Below are 12,784 nucleotides of genomic sequence, written 5' to 3' on the forward strand. Positions count from 1 at the left end.
CAGAGATGCTTACAAGGGAAGCTAGTGCCTGCATGGCATCTCCTCATTCTAAGATCAAGAGAAGTGATGCTCTTAATTACTTGTAAATGAATCTTTGATTATTTGAGTATAATGGTGGTGTGACCATTATTCTATTCAAATGACAAGGAAACAGTAACTGTTTTCTCAACACTGTTAAACCTTAATTTTTTACTCATGGCTTTAGTGTTACAGCAAAAACTGAGACAGATTAAACCTGCCAAATACAGAGGCTATTAAGCAGCACCAAAAATCTTCTTTAAAATTAAATTTCTAATTCTAATATTTCTAATTGCAGGGTCTTAGTCTTTGCCTAAAGATTAGATTCACCCTTCTGTGCCTTTCTGTAGTTGATCAGTAGTTAATAATAATTAGTCCCTTTTCTTAAAACAAATTAAATAGAGTTGACAATGATTTCACTGATTTTTTGCCTGGCATTTTAGTCAGTTGTCTCCTAGGCATGGAAGTCCGGACTCTTAAATGCTGATATGGTACCATGGGATTCATGATCAGAATTTTTGCCGCAGTGTGGCTCCTCATCCAGAACTGACATTACGTCCCACTCAGCAGCATCAGGATCGACTGCACTATCATTATCTGTAGCAGCAACAGCAGTGTCTTTTGGACATAAAAGTTTTCCCATTTATTTCTATGGATGTTTTTGAATCCTGATGCTTGCATAATTGTTCATTCCTTGTAATCCTTTCCCCAAGCATACAGGAAGTATAATATTAAAGGGGAAAATCTTTTTTTTATTTATCTTATGGAGCCTGCAGTTCAAAGTCTTTGACTTCAATTTTCCATTATGCCTTAGTTTGCTTAAGTGGCTTTCAATGTGTCATTTAATATCCTATTTCTAATAAAACCCTACCAGAAATTAGTGTATTTCCCCACCAGATAGCAATGGTTAGAGGACATATTCTAAACTGATTGTGGATTGCTCAGTCACTGTCTTATGGGGTGCATAATTTTTTAAGACCTCATAAGTTATTGTGTCCACTTTGCTAAGGAATTGCAGAGCTACAGTGCTTGTATGTTGCTGTACCTCAGTGTCTGCCTAATGGCAATTACATCATTTGCATGGTAACGATCTCATCAAGTTGAAGTATATCAGATCATTCTGGTATGGCTGATGTCAAGATTTTTTTTCTCTCTTTATTTACTCACTTTTGAAAAAAAAAAAGTGGGAAAGTATACATTTCAATGGATCTCATCATAAGAGGGGTACTAACATACTCTTGAAAGTGGTTCAAAATGTTGAAATCCAAAAATGTTCAAATTGCAGATCACTTGACCTCTTTGTGATTCACCAGCAGATGTTGACAGATGGCACATGTGGACATAACACTTCTTTTATGGAAAAGTTTCTCTTTGCTTTGCCAGTCTTCAAGATACGAAGTGTGTGATTGTTGTTTGCTATCGGAGTTCCCTGTATGGATTCCTTGAGAAGCATATGTATTTCATATTTCATCACTCTCAGATCTCTGGTGAACATCTTGCTGCATGATACACTGTTCCTCCATGCTGAACACTCTGTCCTGAAGGACATGTCATCAGCTGTCTGTAATCTTCTTTTCAGTTGATAGAAAGAATGTTATGCTTTCCATGCAGCTGTCTTAATTTCCCGCATGTTTGTTATAGAATATCTGAAATGTCTGGATTTTAGGTTGAACAGCTAACATGTTGTGGACATTCCTTGTATTATGGAAAAAAAAGAGAGGTTTCCCGGCTGAGTGTGGGTGAAACACACTATGAGCAGAGATCTAGCATCCTGGATTGCATTCAATTCCACTGTTCAAAACAGTGAATGTTCAAAAGGCAACTGATTTAGCTGTAGCTTTTACATTTCTCAGAGCATTAGAAGCTCCTTGGCAGGATGACTCGTCTCTCTCAATGTCAGTGACAAATATTAAGGTAACCAGGGCAATGGTTCTGCAAAGGAATGATTATGGAAATCATAGGTAAAGATGGGGAGGAAATTTGTTTTCTGTCATTTTTGAATGTGTTTCCAGTCCTTAGGTCTAGTCCTTTTTTAATGTAATGCATGCCATATGATTTGATATTTTTTGGTTGTTTAGCTTAGGTCTATGGATACATCTGCTCCAATATTTGACTGCAGTATTCCAGTTGATATGTAAAGTAATGAAAATGTCAAATTTAGTCATGAGATGGATTCTGTTTTCAATCACTACAAAAGGTGTTATCTGCCTTGTTTAAAGTGAGTCCTGAAAAAATATATTGTAAGCAGAATTGTCTTTCCAAAGGCTCTTATGGGGCTGGTACTGAAATAAGTTCCAAGAACGGAATGCAAAAGGTGTTCACTGACAGTCAGCAGGGTGCTCATTTACGACAGTGAGATCATTCACTGATCCAGTATAGGCCATATTTTGCATGGTGGTTCTCTCAGTAACTTCTAAGATATATATACAATATATTAGATATCTAAATAATAATATATTTTAAATCAATATATAAAATCAATATATCTAAAATATATATAATATTTTGAGTTTTTTTATTTCAGAAACAGTGTATTTACCTCCTTTTCATGCTCATCAACAGAATACACAGCATATGATAAAGAAGAAATAGAGTTCATACTCTAAGGAATGTTCTGTCATTAAAGAAAGGGATCATATAATCTTTGCCTAATGATGTATGTTTATATCCATTTATGATGAAAATACACTAATTTTTCATTGAGTTCTTAATATTTACATTAGGTATTCATTTTATATATCTGTATTGATTGTAACCAGACCACAGCTTTTTTTCATTTGATCTAAAATGAACAAACCAAGACCTTTTTATGATCTTTTGGGTCTTGTATACTTAGGAGGAGTCACACTGTATAATTTTATGATAAGTGGTAGTTGTAGTTCTAATGATACATTGCTGATTCCTTCTCAAAATAAGTGACAAGAAAAAGTGACAATAGTTAATTATACTTTTAAAAGCTTTAGCTCCTTGGCAAATATTACAATTAAAGAAAAGACTACTTTAAATATATATTGACTGTTGTGAAAGAAGTTTAGAGATCACTATGGCAAACCTCTCCATTCATGAATCCAATGGTTTCTTTCTAAATTCAAATACCCTAGAAGAGAAACATTAGTGGTGAATGAGTTGAGGTAGATTTTATGTGAAGACTTATTACGGCGTAACACTTGATAACAAATAGACACAGAATGAGTTTGTTTGGATTAGGGGAAAGTAATTCTTTTGGGATTATGAATATGAAGTTTGCTATTAAACCTAAGTAAAAACAGCCAAAGAAGGATGATTATGTTTTTCATGACTTTTAAGATTACATAACATCATACTAAAAGACCAGGAAGAAAAATTTTTGACTTAGCAAGTTTCATACCCATTTTTCAATGTTTGTTTAAAAATTTACTTCTTTCCTCCCTTTCTTTCTTCCTCTTATTCAGAGATTCTAGTAATTACTTTAATAAGGCAGTAGCTGTCCAAAGAAATCATCAGTTTTTGGCTTTGTTCTTCATGGAAGATTTTCGATTAACATCCCCATCCTGTTCCATCCCCCCACCTCCACACCCACCCCCCAACAACAGTGCACATTATCCTGCATTTCTTTATCTGTAAACAAACTTTAAACAGAAGTATGTCTGGTTCACTTAAATGTTCCATAGGAAAACCTCAGAAAGGGCATATGTCCTGGGTTACACAAAAATTCTGGTATTCACCTTTTCTTGTCCCTTTTCTCCGAATATGCCAGTTTGGCTTTTTGTTGTTTTGCCTACTTTAGAGAGATTGAACTGCTAGTGATTAATGACTCAAACATTGGACCACCTGCAGTGACAGCCCAGGGGCTGTAAGAGACTGGGCTACTGGTGCTCATGGCTCAATCAGCAGTGTGCTTTGTAATAATGTGCAGAGTGACCACCCAGGTGCAGAGGGTGTGCACATCCAACAGCTCAGGTTACAAGCTGGGTGTTAAACAAGATAAGGAGAGAGACAAATCCTGCTAGGTGGGGTAGTGTTTCTCTGCCCTTACACAAATGGCTCAGCTGTGATAACTCCCTCCCGGGAAGTACCAGGACAATTCACACATAGTTTGAAGATATTCTTCTTGCTGATGGGCCATAATGGATCCTCCTGTGCTAACATAACAGGCAGATGTGACATCTTAGAAGATGGCAAAGACTACTGAAATGTCCTAGATCCAGTATTACATATTCCCTGCCCCTTGGAGGTATTGAGGTCATTCCCATTGAGCCTAAGCTCAATGAAAAGACCACACTCAGACTTCCCTCAACGCTGGGTTTTCTACATTGACCACACGGGTCTTTCCTTACACCTGGGCTTCCACCACCACCTTGACAGATCTGGACTGGGACCACCACTTTGAGCAACAAACACTGAAATTGCAACAATCAAGTCTCATCATTGGATCCAACAGGTGTCCTGCAGGTCCTTCAGTCACCTGGGGTGTCTGCAGCCCTGCTCTGACTGCCTGTGCCAGCACTGCAGCCTCACTCCAGTGCTGACTCCAACCATTCCTGCCAGGTTTTTTGGGTGTGGAGAAGGCAAACCACATGGAAGGATGGCTGTCTTGTCTCTGTGCTGTGACCACATGTTTTTTCCAAGTGGTGGAGGCCGGCTGCCATCTTGATTTGGTCTGGTGGGCAGGACTTGGGAAGTTTCTACTCATCAGTTGGTTTAACCCAGTTTTGTCAGTATTGTTATTAACATTTCTTCTTGGCAAAGAGTTATCTTTTCACTTACTTCCAGGCATATTTGCTCGCTCTCTCTCCATTGAAGAAACAGGGGGTAATGAATCCAAGACAGGAAACTTCTTTCCATGGTCTCCACCCCTCCAAATTGTGTCAAGCTGAGGCAGCATAGTTTCCTTCCTCAGTAATTTTTAAATATTTTTTCTTTCAGAATTTTCATTTTATTACGTTTCTTTTGTCCTTTTGAACATACTTAAAATCACAGAATCACAGAATACGCTGAGTTGGCAGGGACCCACAAGGATCATAGAGTCCAACTCCAGGCCCTGCACAGAACCATCCCCAAGAGTCACACCATGTGCCTGAGAGTATTGTCCAAATGCTTCTTGAACTCTGCCAGGCTTGGTGCTGTGACCACTTCCCTGGCGAGCCTGTTCCAGCACTTCTGGGTGAAGAACCTTTTTCTAATATCCAACCTAAACCTCCTCTGACACAACTTCAGACCATTCCCTCAGGTCCTGTCATTGGTCATTACAGAGAAGAGATCAGTGTCTGCCTCTTCTCTTCCCCTCACAAGGAAGTTGTAGACTGCAATGTCTCCCCTCTGCCTCCTCTTCTCCAGGTTGAACAGATCAAGTGACCTCAGTTGCTCCTCATACGGCTTCCCCTCAAGGCCCTTCACCATTTTTGTTGCCCTCTTTTGGACACTCCAATAGCTTCATAACTTTCTTTTATTGTGATGCCCAAACCTGCACACAATATTCAAGGTTAGGGACCTCACCAGTGCAGAGCAGAGCAGAACAATTCCCTCCCTCGACTGGCTGGCGATGCTTTGCCTGATGCCCCCAGGACACGGTTGACCCTCCTGGCTGCCAGGGCACTGCTGACTCATCTTCAATTTGCCATCGAGGAGGACCTCCAGGTCCCTTTCCGTGGCACTGCCATGCTGACTGTGACCAGTGACTCCCACGATGACATCCACATTATTTGTTTGCGTCTTGTTTCTTACCCAGAGGCTCTCAACTGTGCCATTGCCAACTGTGAGCTCCATACATTCTAAGTCTTCTATTACATACAGTGCCATCCCTCAACCTCTTAAATACATACTTATAAGAAGAATAACAACACGATATCTTACAATCTTAGCAGACATACTTAAACAAATAAGAAGTGCATTTTTATTATCAATATTGTCCCTTGTGAATTACTTGCTATTTTTTCATATGAAAGATTGTTCATCAGATTCTTTTGTTTTGGGTGGAGACCAAAACCTCAAAATATTATAAAAGGAGTATTGTGTAGTTTCTCACAGAATCTGAGTGGTTTATTTATTTATTTTTGTTTGGCCTTGAGAGTTTTGACCGGCTGACACAATGACTTGGCTTTTTCTAGTTAGAAAATGTTTGGCTGTGACAAGGTACTTTTGGTTGGTGGACTGTGTTGTCAGCTCCTCTCTGTTGGATTTGATGGCCATCAGAGTGCTCTAAAAACTACAGGCACAGATCTCCTGCCAGCACTCCTTGACAGAGATTAGAAGGTTTCCGTTAAAGGGATTTTGTTCCTTGGGTTCACTAATTTTGGGTAGGGTTTTTTTGTTGTTGTTGTTTGGGGGGTTTTGTTTGTTTGTTTTTGTTTGTGTTTTTGGGTTTTTGTTTGTTTGTTTGTTTTTATTTCAATCCGGATATGGACAGATTTTCTTTAGAAACCACCTATGGCAATTAAATAATTGCCACAATAGCTCCAAATTTCACAGTAGATCTAAATTTCATTTGACTTAAAAGCAAAATCATAAAAGTTATACACTTTCAAAAAGCCTTTTTCACAATTAGTAAAATGACAGACTTATTTGGCTTTTCTGTCTCCTTAGACTTACTACAAGAAACTTTAGGGCTTGAAAAATAGCTTTTCTCCAAAGGTTTCTGCTTCACTTTTAAATTATGAAAGGGATCTGTGGTTTATAATTTCTTTCTTCTCTGTTACTATTATAGGGCAGCTCTTTGTCCTTAGTGTTTTCCAGCTTTGCTGCACCAATCCACAAAATGTTTATGAATATTATAAATATTGCATTCTTAACAGGACGGAAAGCAGGTTTGGAAACAGGCTTAAACACAGTTACCTTCGTCACCCATGCACCCAACACATGTTGCTGTGAGTTGTTTGGTGTTGTAAATTTGCATTATAGTCACTAAGGTACTCAGTTAAATGAAAGCCATGTCAGTATCCTTGGCTGGAATGTGGAGGCAGCATTCCCAGAATTTTTAGTGACTCCTGTAATATCTACTTATGAAAGTGCTCAGTATGTCTAGACTACGTCAGTGATGAAGTTTTTGTTGTATCCAGTGTTTGTTGTACACAGAGAGCTCTGAAGCTTCAGCAAAGGTTGTCCGTCTGAGAAACCTGATAGAGTATCAAAATTGTTCTTCACTGACAAGATGGATACAGCTTTTCCAGAGACACCTGGAACAAGCAGAGAAGCAAGGGAAGATGCAAACTGGCAGAAAAGTGCTCTGAAAACCAAAGGGGTCTTTGGTATTTATTTGATATTGCTCCACCTCATTTCTTTCCTGCATGCCTGCACAAAAGGAAGCTCAGGTTATTTTAAACAGCTTGTTCATCTCGTATTGGATCTTCTGGTACAGAGTCCTTTTTCAAGAGAGGTCCTTGGGGTGATTATAGAACTGTTACTTAACTCAGCAAAACAGAGAGGGAGGCTCAGAGGGGCAGAGAACTGCTTGAGCAGAGAAACTATGTCTTATGTAAAATAATCTAATAAAATTTCCTAATCTTTTCCTCAAACAAGAAATATCTGGATGCTAAATTCTTGTGCTACTTATCAAATAAATGGAACACAGACATGAGAAAAGCTTGCTGCAGTCTGTTTTTTATACCTTTAGTCCTCAGGAAAACAGCTAGAGATATGTATATGTATTTTTATACATATATAACTATATAACATAAATAATAAATAATATATATTATATATGCACCCACAGACATATAGACTTCTTTCTAAATACACACACATGAATACATACTTTAGAGATGCTTGGCAGTAATTAGCTTTGTAACTCTGAGGTCTGATTTCCTACTAACATGCAATAATACAATCAAACTTTTGAATAAATTATAGACAAAATCTTTCTGTTGTCTAACATTTGACCTAGAGTTTCTGTAACCTGCTGTTTATTAAGACATATGCTACAATTAGAAGGTCTAAACACTTACAAGAATCTGTTGCCTGAGGGATTATGTACACAGCATCTCCATTAAGCAATTTAAGTATTGTTAGTGTCAGTTTTAGCTTCCATTTTTTTCACTTTCATTTCCTGTTCTAAGTACATACTGTGCATCCCTCTGCGTATTACATGATAGCAGATAAAGAAAAATTACCAGTAGAAGCATAGTTTATTTGAAACTGCATTTTGTCACCAGTGGTTTCCCTTCCCTGATTGTATAACTGCATTCCTTCTGGCCATGGACAAAGGTCAGGTGTTCAGAGTAATTTTATTAGATCTATCAACAGCCTTTGATACCTCACATATGAGAGACTGCTGACCCGCCCGCTGTTGGTGCTTTATGCTTTCTCTTGTGGATAGTTTAGCTTAATGTGTTGCTTACTTCTTCTGTGTATTGTGGACTCAGATGTTAGGATGTCTGGGTGTATAAAGCTCATTAAAGGCAAAATATTTTTATCTGGGCAGCATACTGTTCTTGTGTACAGAAACTTGTCTCTGTTGTGTAAAGTATGGGGAAATCAGAGTTATACAATGCAAAACTAACGGTAGAAGAGCCCCTTTGAATTTTTTTTTCTTTGATAACATAATGTCTCATTTGAGTTCCTCTGACAGGAAAGCCGAATACACAGGTCATTTGTGTAGCAACTTCACAGATGCTAAACTCTAATACCAGTACTGCAATCTAGTTGTCTTATGATGGTATTTGGTGTCATGATTAGTCTTTTCCTTGTTTCCGTAAGAGATTTTTGTAGAGGCTTTGGAGCAACTGTTATCCTGCTTTTTAATTTTATTTGTGGATTGTTTTTCTTTTTCTGTGGTTTGCTAATCGAGCAGTTCATAACTGTCAACTGTTAGAAAAATTTCTTTGCATTATGGCCCAATTGTGCAACAATGATTTCTCTCCATCTGCTGTATTTCTCATTTCTAATTAAATCTGAGCACAGGCTCAAATACATCCTGAAATGCCTCATATTGAACACAATTCATGTTAAGAGTAGGATATTAAATTAATGTTGACAGATCTGAAGAAGCCACAACTACAAAGGCAGGACGTATATTGTGCTTTAAGTAAACCAACATAGTCTGCAACCCATATTCTGTCTTAGCCACCTAAGATTTCCTACTCTGTGTTGCTTAGCACAATTTTTCTTCACAAAACATTTTACAATTCCACCTTTGGTGTCTAATTTGTGTATATTAAGGGCATATTTTGGTCTAGGAGGCATTCAGTGGAAGATTCTCATCTTTTTGTGTATTTGATCCTACAACGAGACAGTCTATTCCAAAACTTTTTCATCTGGGATTTGGTGTGTGCTAAGATTTTGGGTATACTAGAAGTATTTCAGGTGTTACAGAGTTATTGCTGTGGCAGACTTGGTTGTCTACCGGCCAACATGCATGGATTTATTTAATATGGAAAACAAGATTTGAGGACGGGACAGATGGAAAGGTGAATTCACCTGCTGGTGAATCACCATGTTAGGACAAAGTTAGCATTAAGGTATGACACCAGGGAGCACTTCTGAGCCCTGTGACACAGGGACAAATGTTAGAGTCCTTAAAGGGACTTAGAAGTCCCTTACCCATGTATGAAACACATAAAAAACATGCTCTGAACCTGTCTATATGTACATACAAGCACCTAGTACAATGCAATTACACTCTCCATTTATAAGACATTAAGTCCTCAGTAAACATAAAATGTATTTTAAGCAAGTAAAATATTAATATCGAAAGTACTAAAAAACATGTTAATATTGAAAGTGCTAAAAAGGGCATTTAATTTAAGTACCAAAAATTTAAAAAGTCAAGAGTGAGTTAATGATCTTTTCTGCTAGGGTTTTAACCTTGAGTTTATGGAACAACTGCAGAGGTTGGAAAGTGTTAGGCACATTGGCTCCCTTGGATCTGTATACTAAAGAAATGGAAAAACAATATTAGGGGATAACAATCTTTTTTTCTTTTAAATTCATTTCAAGCCCCTTAAATGAATAAAAAAACATTGGAGGCCCTATAACACTAAAATCATTGGTCTGCTAAAATTGGCAACTACACCGTAGCATCTGCTGACTGAGCTGACACACCCAAGGCATTCAATTATCTCAACAGCCACACGCCCTGTTGTGTTTTGGTTTGCCCTTAATGTAATCACTTGGTGACATTTAATGTGGATAATTATAAACATTTTTCATACAAAACTGCTCAAAAATCTAATTCCTATGCATATTCCTGTTGAATGTGGTTTACATACAGATTCATCACTGGAGTCATTGTGATTAAAAACTGTGGCACAGTTATTATACTGATTAGGTATCCATTAGACACATACCCATTACACAGTAGTTCTTGATCCTTCATAAATATTTTTTTTTCTACATTGTATTTATTTTCCAGCATGTTATTTGATTAAACCTACACAGATTTGTGAACTTTTTAGAGTAGGAATTTGTTTAATTTATGTTCCCTCTATACAGTATAGATTTTAACTGTTGCTTCTTTAAGTCAGCTATTAAAGTTTGAAAAAGTAGAGCACTGGGGGTTTTTTATAAGCTAGAGCATATCGCACTTTCAAATTGTTTTTACCTTTGAGCAAAATCGCTACATATTGAATGAAAAACAATTTTTTTTGTGCAACAGAATTCTTTGCAATTGATGCCAAAAAATAAATCAGCCAAATTATTATCTCTCGTCTTAAAACTTCTATAAATCATGAGGCCCAGATGCATAGTTTAATAACACGATGCTGCAACTTTAACAAGGACTACATTTGTCTTTAAGTCCACATGATAGTGAAAGCTTAATATGAAAAACTTTTGTCTAGCACAAGTGATTTGAAGATGTTTTGCTCCATGCATGTGAACTCAGCAGGTGATTCTTGCCTATCTTTGATGTCAAACAGCACAAAACTTCAGTGAGCAGTAGCTTCAGAAATGCAATAGACATAGCTGAGTCTTCATATGAAGCTCATGCTTGAACTACATCAGAAGAACTGACATCTATTATGGTGAGCAAAGACAAGTGTTTGAAAAGAGATTCAAACAGAAGTGTCAGAATTTACAGTGCATAGTTTTATATAAGTTGATTTTAACCAAGCATATCTCTATGAACTCTGCAGGATAGAAAAGAAATTTCAAAAGGCAGAGAAATTGTTGTCATCTAAGGGCATGGAATGTTTTAATAGCTTAAGGAAGAACATTTCTGAAAGGTTATATGGTGATCCATTTACTTTGACTGAGTAATAAGACTCATCATTGTCACGGTGAAGTTTTTAACCCTTAGAACAATGGAAATGTTCCAAATGCAATGCTAGAATTAAAAAGCTGAGAGTAATTGGCTGTTGCAAAAAAGTCTTTCAGAGATTTTTAGTTGCTTGAAATACACATTTCACATTAAGAGATATGAATAAATAAAATGCACTTTTTCAGTTGCCGTATGTCTGACATAGAGTTTCTTACTTTAGTCTAGACTAAGACATACCTTAGGATAAGGAGTTGCACTTGCGTATTATCACTTTTAAGGGGAAAGCATTTGGACAAGAGTTCCATTAAACACCGTTAAATTTGTTTATTGTTTTTCTTCCATTTATTAATTTCTTTCCTTGTCCTGAATAGATACATCCCCACATGCATTACATGGTATAGGAAAAGAACCCCTTTGTAGAAGTGTAGTCTGTTTGAAACTATGTATAGCAGGCATACTTTTAGCAGTGCTCTGAAACTATCTCCAAGGAGTCCAGTGTAACAAGCCAATCTACTTTTTCTTCTGGAAATGCGGCTTCTTTTGTTAAAAACTAGAGGTGGAAAAAAAGAGGAATTTAAAAAAAAAAAGCAGAACTCCATGGCTGCAGCACACAAAGCTAGAAAGTAATGAATTTTCTAGCTAGTAATCAATGACATGTAGGAGAATGTGATGTTGTTTCTAGGTTTTCTTAGTTTGCAAGTAATATATGTGTGGAGAGTTACTTAATTATTATGCTTTAAAGTTTAATGACCGATTTTTTATGAATTTCCCTACTTTCAATAAGCATATAAAATCTCTAGCTTTTAGGAAAAAAAAATAAAAAAAAGACCAATTGAAATGAACTTTGTCTTCAGTTTGGATTATAGGTCTTTGCAGGCTAATTTGTTTAAGACTCTGATCTATTCTATATTCAGATGCTGAACTCCTCTTCATTGCATGAAAGAGCTAATTATTTAATTATAGTATAAGTAAGTTAGTCTATACTACATTCCTTAAAAAATTTTAAGAAATTTTGATCAAGAGGTTGGACAAATGTAATAAAAATAAAATATTAATATATGAAAATAATTTTGTTGTCTCCTCTACTTGGAAAGTCATTTGAAGGTATCTCACACTTATTGAGAGATACTTGGAATTCCTGCCTGGCAAGCACAATTAAAGAGTGGTGTAAGTGTTCATTCTTTATTATAATCTATGTTACCCTTGTTGTCTTTTCATTTTGCATAAATCTTTGTGTAATATAGATCATGTCTGTTCTTTCTGCAAATGGCCTCTTACCTGGCAACCTTGCCATAAAAGCCCTCAAGGAAAAAGTTCCCCCTCTTGGACTTGAAATACTGGCTGTATTGGTGTTTAGGAGGTGAATAACTAGGCAGTACATCATTAACTGAATCCCGGTCAGTGTTCTGTATTCAACAAAAAAAGATATTAAAAAACTTACAGGAATGTCATAGGTAAAAACAATGAGTCCTAAAATGAAGTGTTCACATTTCACTATTAGGACTTTTCATTTTTAGTGGACCACATTTCAAGTTTTATTAAAAATAGTAACATGCTTTAAATGTCTATTAATGTATGCTTAATTATAATGGAGGG

This window comes from Manacus vitellinus, unplaced genomic scaffold (genome assembly GCF_001715985.3).
Source record: "Manacus vitellinus isolate BGI_N305 unplaced genomic scaffold, ASM171598v3 scaffold_5_pilon, whole genome shotgun sequence".
NCBI lineage: Eukaryota > Metazoa > Chordata > Aves > Passeriformes > Pipridae > Manacus > Manacus vitellinus.